Source organism: Lygodium microphyllum, chromosome 29, assembly GCF_053477565.2.
Source record: "Lygodium microphyllum isolate KBCC chromosome 29, Lygodium_microphyllum_v1.1.10, whole genome shotgun sequence".
NCBI lineage: Eukaryota > Viridiplantae > Streptophyta > Polypodiopsida > Schizaeales > Lygodiaceae > Lygodium > Lygodium microphyllum.
The window spans coordinates 22,876,015-22,886,344 of NC_141163.1; positions in this window are offsets into that span (position 1 = coordinate 22,876,015).

Here is a 10,330-nt window from a genome sequence, read left to right on the forward strand (position 1 = left end):
GCTGACATACACCAAGTCAATCTCACCTGCTAGTACCTTCTTTCTCACAAAGTGGTAGTGTACCTCAATATGTTTTGTCCTGGCATGGAACACAGGGTTCCTAGCCAACTGTATACTGCTCATGTTGTCACAATAAATGACAACTGGACCTTCCACCTGCACATCCAAATCAGCCAATAGCTTTTGCAGCCATACTACCTCACATGCTGCAACAACAACACCTCTATACTCAGCCTCTGTACTCGACAAAGCAACTGTAGATTGCTTTTTGCTGCTCCATGCAACTGCTGCACTACCAAGAGAGAACATGTATCCGCTGGTAGATCTTCTATCAGACATACTACCAGCCCAATCTGCATCTGTGTATCCAAACACCTGTACATCTGTACCTGCCTCATAGAAAAGTCCATAATCTAATGTGGACTTCACATATCTCAATATGCGTCTCACTGCATCCAAATGTGGCTTTCTAGGTACTTGCATAAACTGACTCACAAGACCAACAGCGTAGCTCAAGTCTGGCCTTGTAATGGTCATGTAGATCAAACTCCCCACTATCCTCCTGAACATAGTAGGGTCTTCTATCTCATCCCCAACATCAGCACACTCAGCTTTACATTCTGCTCCAACGGGACTGAAAGTGGTTTGCATGCAGTCATACCATACTTGGACAACATATCCAAGCCATACTGTCTTTGGGACAGCCATATACCATCATCACATCTGATCACCTCAATGCCAAGGAAGTACCTTAGCTCACCTAAATCCTTCATCTCAAACTTCATCTTCAAATAGCCTTGACTTCAGCAATTCCACTATCACTGTCACCTGTAATAATCAAGTCATCCACATAGATGACTATGATGACCAAACCTGCATCTCCCTTTCTCACATAAAGCGAGTGATCAGCATTAGAAACATAAAAGCCAATATTGACAAGATACTCTCTAATCTTGTCAGACCATGCTCTAGGTGCTTGCTTGAGCCCATAGAGTGCCTTCTTCAACCTGCACACATACGTGGGATGCTCTAAATCTTCATAACCTGCTGGCTGATCCATATACACTTCTTCCTGCAAATCACCATGCAAGAAGGCATTCTTTACATCCATTTGCTGCAACCTCCAACCTTTGGCTGCTGCCAAAGCAATCACACATCTGACAGTTGCCATCCTAGCAACTGGACTGAAGGTTTCATCATAATCTATGCCATATGTCTGGGCATAGCCTTTTGCAACCAGCCTAGCTTTGTACCTGCTAATAGAACCATCTGCATTGTGCTTAATCTTATAAACCCACTTACATCCAATAGCTTTCTTTACCTTTGGCAATGATACTAGATCCCAAGTCTTATTGGCCTCTAATGCAGCCATCTCCTCATCCATTGCTGCATCCCAATGAGCATGACCAACAGCCTCCTCAAAACATGTGGGCTCAACATCCTCAACTAGTTTCACCATATAAGCATAATGGTGAGCTGCATAACCTTCAAAACCAAATCTTTTAACAGGGTATCTCACCCTGCTAGACCTGCGTAGCACTGGATCACTCAATGGAGTCTTTGCATTAACGCGTGCTCTCTGCACACCTGGAGTCCTCACTGAAGGAATGCCAAGCTCATCATCCAAGCTCTCTGAGCCACTGGAGTCTCCATCAAGAACTGCATCAATGCTTTCTGACACCTTATTCTTTCCTTTGTCTTTACCTGTAGTGCTACTAGATGCACCCGAAGATGTAGAGGTACTCCTTAGTCTCCCAGACCAAGGACTACCAGATGATGTCTCTGGTCCACTAAGAGTCAATGATTCTTGCTTTTCAGCTTGCACATGAGTGTCATGATCATCATCATCATCCAATGCATTACCACTAGATGCATACCAACTGCTCATTTCATCAAAGATGACATCCCTGCTCACTCTGAACTTACATGTGACAGGGTTGTAACAGCGATACCCTTTCTGCTCTAAAGAGTATCCAATAAAGACACACTTTTCACCCTTTGGATCCAGTTTCTTCCGCAACTCATCTGGCACATGAACATATGCAATGCAGCCAAATACTTTCAAGTGTGAAACATCAGGCTTCTTACCTGTAAAACATTCTTCGGGGGTCATACCATGAATTGCAGATGTGGGAGTTCTATTCATAATATAAACAGCAGTATGAACAGCCTCAAACAAAAAATGCTTAGGCATATTCTTTTCAGCCATCAAGGCGCGTGCAACTTCTGCAATATGCCTGTTTTTCCTTTCTGCAACCCCATTTTGCTGTGGGGTATACCTGCATGTGAGCTGTCTCTTTATCCCATGAGACCTCAGAAAATCACTGAACTCATTGGAGAGGTACTCTCCCCCTCCATCTGACCTCAAGCACTTTACTTTCAAGCCTGTTTCTCTTTCAACTGCAGCCTTGAAAGTTCTAAAGTGCTCAAAAGCTTCACTCTTTTCCTTCATAAAATATACCCACAGCTTTCTAGAACAATCATCAATGAATGTGACAAAGTATGAACTGCCTCCAAGAGATACATTTTGTGTAGGCCCCCAAATGTTTGTATGCACAACATCAAGGATATTTCTGCTTACATCTCTGTCATGTGAAAAGGGTTGTCTTGCCTGCTTACCAAACTGACATGCTTCACATACCTTCTGAAATTCTGCAACTTTAAAAGTAGGCAAACCTGTAACCAACCCTTTGGACTGCATTAATTTCAGCCTTTGTACATTTGCATGTCCAATGCGTTTGTGCCAAATTTCAATGTCTGCAACAACACCTTTTCCTTTGGCATACATAGCAGCATTCATAGTAGGAATTCCAGCATCTAGAGTGAACATACGTCCAACTCTACTTCCCTTTGCTACCAACCTGCACTTGTCATTGAAGTCTTCTACAAAGTAGCCCTTTGCATTAAATCTGACTTGCAGCCCTTGCTCTATCATTTGACCGACTGACACCAAGTTCTTTGTAATAGATAGCACATGCAATACATCTGAAAGACTCTTTGTCTTACCATCATGCAAGGACAAGGGAACTTTTCCAATGTGTGAAATTGGGTGGCATGAGTCATCACCCGTCTGCACATAACCTGTATTCTGCAAATCCTGCATCTCTCAAAACCATTCTGCATGGCTGGTCATATGATTGGATGCACCTGAATCAACATACCAAACATCTTCATGTGTTCCCTTTCCTGTAACAGCATTCAGCATATGCTGCATAACGAACAAACGTTCATTTTTGTCTTCATTTTGTCGTGAAGACGATGCATAGTTTCCTTGCTGCAACTTACCACTGCGGATATCATCTTTCTTAGCATAACATTGGGCTGCAATATGACCTGTTTTGCCACAATAGTGGCACACAATACCAGAGTTGTTAGAGCCTCTGTTCTGCCATCCACCTCTTCCTCTAAAGCTCCCCCTGCCTCTAAAGTTACCACGACCTCCTGAAACCTGTATATCGCCAAATTGCTGATTCAATCTGTTTTGCTGGTTGTCACTACCACGTCCTGTACCACGGCCTCTTGAAGAGAACCTACCACGTCCCCTTCCAGAACTGGAGTAGAAAGCTTGGACCTGTTCACCACTTCTTTCAGATGTCTCACTCTGCATGTTTTTCTCTTCAGTGATCATAAGGGAGACCAATTCATCGAAATCTGGAAATGGCTTTCTGACATATACGGAAGTTACAAAAGACTTCCAAGCCTTTTCATTGTTAAGTTCACCCAAGGTAGACGACACCAAATCATCATCATCGGGCATTGCATCAATCGCTGCCAATGCATCTGCAATGCTTCTTACTTTCAGTGCATACTCATTGATAGACATCTTCCCTTTCTTCAATGTATTCAACTCTTGCTTGAGTTGAATCTTTCGTGCCTTTGTATTTACAGAAAACATACTTTCAAGTATGGTCCAAGCTGCATATACATTCTCTGCATTTCTAATGTGTCCCAGCATATTATTGTCAATTACTGCAGACAACCAATACATGACCTTTTTGTCTTTTGCATTCCATTCCTTTCGTGCCTTTGTCTCTTCTGCAGTTGGAGGATCACTCACCTCCGACTCCTTTTCTTCACCTGAAACGAACTCGTAGAGGCCTTTTCCAATAAGAAAGTTCGTGACACGAAACTTCCATGATGGGTAGTTGTTCTTGTCGAGCTTCTCAATGATGGGGCTTCCACTATTCTCTGCCATTATCACAAAACTAATACCAAACAGCAAGCAAATCTTCTGCAACCCTTGACCTGTAGTGCACAGCAGTACACCAGACAGCCTTTTTCACTGTCTGCTCAACAATACATGCAATCTGCAACCAGTTTGCAGATAAACCTTGTGTTTACTCACTGGTAAACACCTTTGAACTTACAGACCTGAAATCTGTAACCTGCGCACCCACGTTCGGTCAATACAGTCGAAGTCACAGTGTACCCCGAAACTGCTGTCCGCAACCTTGCGGCTCTAAAATGGGCCCTGAAATAGCCTCAAATGCCCAAAATAACTGCGGGAAGGCCCTAAAGGGCATATCTACAGAATATACAGCGCTCTTCGCGCACACCAAATCTCACTGCAATCTGAGATTTTTTCTCTGCCCTGCTTTCGGTGCCTCCACAGGCACTATCCAAGAGAAGGAGTGGAAGAATGGGAGAGATTCTTACCCGTAGCTTGCTTGCTCGAACCTTGCTTCTTCTCCTTCACTTCAACCTTCGAAATCAGCCTCTCTCAATGGCGCGGCTCTAATACTATGTCAAGAATCGCGTGGTGGAGGAGGTTGCTCAAGATGCTGCGCCGAACACACATAGAATGCACAAAGAGAAGCTCACTCAAGAGACAAGAAGAGAGATGGAGGCCAAAACGTTTTTTTGCTGATTTCTTCTTCTTCTTCCACACTCTTTTACAATGTACACAAAGTAAAGATAAGATACAACATAAAAGGAAAGTGGCCTACTAAGTTAAACAATGCATAACCGACTACACTAGTCGACTAGCGCTATAACTATGCCAGCTGTAAATAGGTGTAACAACCTGAATATAATAAGTAATGAGTCAGTGGCCATGTGAGAGTCATAATGACCACCGACGTGCTAAGTGTAGATGCGTGGACCCATCTAACCAGGCGGTCCATCATCAATGTCCGCATGTGTTGAGCTTGTCATCTCAACATGAATTCTCTAAGCTAGAGAGAGGAGATAGGAGGACATAGAGATAGCAATTAAAAAGTTAAGGATAGCAAGGTTTTTTAATAAAGAGAGATTTGATAAGAGGTATAGACTTAGGCCAAGGCTATATAGGAGGTAGATTGGGTGCTACTCTATGACAACAACTTAGACAATTAGCATATCATTATTTTGAAGGTCTCAAAAGGTGTTTTGGTCCGTATATGGTTAACCCTCTACATGATAATGATATGTGTATTGAGATTTCTTGTTGTGCATTTGATGTATGTTTTTACATTATGTAAATTCCTAGATCTCCATGCAAGCTAACAAAAGTCCCTAGGAGCATGCTTAGATTCCTAGTATTAACCTATTTGCAAGTGTCCATGCTAATTTGTTGTCTGATGAGGTAGAAAGAGGAAGATATTGATATAGATGCATATGTCACACATGTTTTGAACTCATACCTTCAATGTGCAAACAATTAGAGTTCATGATAAGGAGTTCTAATGGATCCAAACTATCTGTGGAGTCACTAATATCCAAGGTATGCAGATAGCAAGCACCAAGCCCTTCCATTGTCACAAGGGCCATGCAAGGAGTGGTTAGAAGAACCCCAATGTATAACAAGTCGATCATTCATGGCGATAAGGAGACCGTGTAGAGAAAGAAAAGAGGTTATGTAGAAGCTTTAATTTTACATAGGCCAGAATATGTCATGGAGTGAAGGCAACGCAAAGCAAAAAGTTGTCCATAACATACACAATTTAATGACAACTAATTTGCTAAGATATATGTTCAAGATGAGGTGGATAAAGTATGAGGGTTTGTGCAAGAGTATAGAGATATATCAATAGTGTGTGACATGTCATTTTTACTGTAAGAAGACTACGAGGTAGCAATGTTGGAACCCTTCTAAATATTGTACTCTTTTTGGCGATGCAAAACATTGGTATATTTTCTTTTTGTAGTGATTATTTGATACCATTGCTTCCTCTATTTTAGATAGTGTACATCTTTTTTGGAGCTCCCAAATGGTGATACATGCATGATATATTATATATCTTCATGTTAAAAAACAACATTAGTGTATGGCATGACTTGTATGTAGTGAACTACAATGTCAACATCATTTGTAGAAGAAATCCAAGGTTATTTCAAAAAGATCCAAAAATCAGTTTCAATTGCAAAAGCTCAAAATTGAAATCTCACAAAAATAACATACTCATTTTGAACTTGTCACCGACATGCCATGATCACATGTACATATTAATTCTTACTCATGCCATATGAATCCACACCCACCCTTAATAGGACATCCTCGAGCCAACCATGCGAGCCCACCTTGCCATGCCATCATAGAACCTTCTAGAAGATATTCCATGTCATTTCTTGCATCATCAATGATATCATCATGGAACATTCTAGAATATCTTTAGCCACCCTCCAATACTTATACAAGGAGGGGCTCTCCATAGAGACCCTCAGTCTTGCCTATTATGGGAGCACTAGATTGTGCTTGAGAGAGTAGACTAGAAGCAAGATTTGTAACAAGAATTCTGATTACAAGATAATCCCACGTAGGGGCACATGGTACAATGATAACTTATCAAGATATGGAAAATCCCATAACCCAGGACTTGTGGATATAGACAACAAGAATCGATAGGATATGAAGGATCCCACAATTTGGGACCGTAGGTATGGATACAAGATATTAGAATTACAAGATCTCCCTCAACGGGGATGAACAAGATACAAGACAGTACTAGATGAGATTTTGTACTATGAGATTACAAGGTGACAAGACAACAAGAGTATAATGGAAGATAGGACAAGACTAGATATCATGACTAGACAAAAACTAGAACTAGAACTTGAAGTTACTTACTTGGAGGTCTCGACTCCTTAAGCTCCCAAGACTGGCGAGATCTACCTATTCAAATTGAAGATCATGAATAATTTGAGGTCGAGCATGTCCTAGACTTGAGGATCATGAATAATTTGAGGTCGAGCATGTCCTAGACTTGAGGATCTCTTGAGGTCGATTGAATTTGAGGTTAAAGCAAGACTTGAGGATCTCCCGAGGTCGATTGGAATACCTTGTTCACTGGAAAGGATATGACATCAATGATCGCACTTGGAAACCTATAGAATATCTCCAAAGAGCACCTCTCAAAGTTAAATAATTTCACAAGAGGAATCCAAAAAAACTTGGACCAAACCACCAAGCCACTCCTCGTGTGACTCATCACTAGAGGAGGGAGTGATGTCATGGACATGTCATGATCAAGTGTACAAATTAATTCTTGCTCATGCCATATGAATCCATACCCCATGCGAAAACACCCTTAATAAGATATACTCGAGCCAACCATGCAAAGCCAGCCTTGCCATGTCATCATAGAACCTTCTAGAAGAGGGTGTGTTATTTTTGTGAGCTTTGGATTTCGTGCTTTTGCAATTGAAATTGATTTTTAGAGCTTTTTGAAACAACCTTGGATGCTTTCTACAAATGACATGTCAAACATATATTGCGCATCATGCATTACTAACCCATTCACAATAAAGGGAGCAATGTTGTTGAATAATCACAACAAATAATAACATTTCAAAGTTTTGCATTACCCAAAAGGAGTAAAATATCTAGAAAGGTTCCAAGATCTTCATGTAACAAAAAGGACATGTCACACCCTAATGAAGTTCATGATGATGAGTCCTCCAGAACAATGAATGAGCCATGCTTACGTTGGGCTTCCTACATAACAGGGCATATCTTACGTGTTTGCCCTAACACAAAGGCAAGGTCAGTGGGGGTTAGTGCAGGCTGATGTATGACCATGTGCTCCTTGGGTTGAAGGCCAAGTATGTGCATGTACACATAATACATATGTTTGCAAGCAAGAAATGCCTTTTGGGTAGATTCTCTTTTTTGAAAATCAGGACAAGTGCACCTAGGCTCTTCTTTGATGTGCACATCATAACAACTCTCTGTCAAGACTCGAAATACTGAATGTTGTCTCTCAAGTTGCACTACCTCCTCCAAGAATGTCACAACCATGCAACCAGCTGCCTCTATTCTCTTTTGTGCATCTTTGGAAATTCCATGTCTCCACTTGCGTCTTCTCCCGCTTGAACCACATTCTGTAGAAATAGGAGGTTTGCTCTTCTCGTTCCTTGGTGGTGCTGTAAAGTAGGCAAGCTACACTCTTCCTTCGATATATTTGTTCCTATATCAACTGGCCACAAAGATGGAACAATTGGTGATGCTATCACTTGTTTCTGCACAGTGTTTGTATGCTTGACATCATGATTACAGAACCATATCCATTGTGCAATGGCCTTGTTCTTATAGGCTCTCTCAGACCAAAAGCATGGTGCGACTAACCCCACTTGCCGACTCTGTAATTTGCTGCTGCAATTCTTTCTACCCTCCATACCAAAACACTTTCTCACACAGTTAGGTGGTGTCCTTCGTAAAGCCCACTCCTCCTGTGCCACTTCTACCTCTTCTACGTGGGTTGACGTTTCCACATTTGGTGCACTTACTCCACTTGCAAAGGGCTTGATTGGTATCTCCTCATCCTCTTGGATTCCATCTTTCCATCGTCAAACTGTATATTCCGCGGCCTGCCCCTGATTTTCCTTTGCCTTGACTCCATCGCGTATCCCGGTCTATGAGAACTTACAGTTGCTCCACCTCCCTTCTTTTTTCTTTGCACAGTCTCCCTATCACCTTGCATTATAGGCTCCTCGTACAAAGGACTTCCATCTACAACACCTTGCAACGCACATGCAACAGAGGAGGGATTTGGGGATTCCCTTTTGCTGGCACTAGCCAACAAAGACTCCATAGAAGGCCCAGATCCAATAAACCTCCCTGTGGTATAGTCCAACCTCTTTGCACATTGAATATATGCATTCAAAACATTACTAACACATGCATCATAAAGTGATATCTTTCGTTTTCCACCCTCACCTGCTAACCAACTAGCATGGACACTTTCTGATAAGTTTATGCTTGGAATTTGAGCATGTTCCCAAGGACTTTTGTTAGCCTGCGGAGTCAAATCCAAAAATAGAATCAGTAGCTCTCCCCATTGCTACATTGTGCAACAAATCTTAATGAGCTGGAAAAAATGTCACACCTACATGAGATTCAATTCCTCCCCAGTGGGCAATTCTTTGCTCCCACCATTTCAACCACCTATCCAAAGCCTTGATGTGTTCCTTGTTTACATTTTGTGCCCACCAATCTCGGATAGCAGAGGCCTGAAGTGAGGCTAGTTGAGTTGTCGTTGCTAGCCTCCATGCTTCACACAATTCAATGTGGTGCATTTGTTTATCCACAGTGACTAATTTCTTGGTATGCTTTTGCAAACTTTGCTCCCAATGAAAAAGACAAGAACGCTCCCTTCCTTCCATTATGTTATGAGGCCCGCCATTGTACACAGCCCTTATTGCCATCCAATTCGCACTTGCCTCATCGGACATAAATCCAGCAAAGTCAGGTGGATCATGGCCACATTGAACCATGACAGAATTCAAATTTCTCCAAAACAGGATTTGAGACTCTTCGTCCTCCTCTTTAAATTCACATATTGCAATTACCTGCAATGCTCTCATGCTAGTTCATGATTGATACGTTAGTATAGTGTTCATTAACAACAATTTAATTTCAATAAAAGCTTTCATTATGTTGCCACATACCCGTGATCATAAACTGAACAAGACATAGTTGCCCACCCATCAATCCTATGGGTATGATCAAAGTGCACCCATGCACGTCGTAAATCTTCAGTCCCAATTCGCCTCATATGATTCACTAAGTCCACCCCTGATGTTGGTCCCTTGGTGGACATTTTAAACAAGTAGCACTTCTCCTTGGCATCACCTTGTCTTGGAAATCTACTTCCATGGAAAAATGGGAAGACACAACGTTTTTGCAAAAGAAGTATGTTGTCATACCCATCACCAACCACCTAACCTTGTTTGGCTCTCTCTTGTGAAACAATGCCTTTGAACCTATGTGTTTATTAGAGGGTTATTTCAAATGCAGGACATACATTGTAAGAAGAAAATAATAATGCACAAGCCTACCCTTTATTCTGCACAAGTGGCATCATTTCTTCTAGAAAATGATTAAGGTCCACCTCTGTCGCCTCCGACTCGTCTT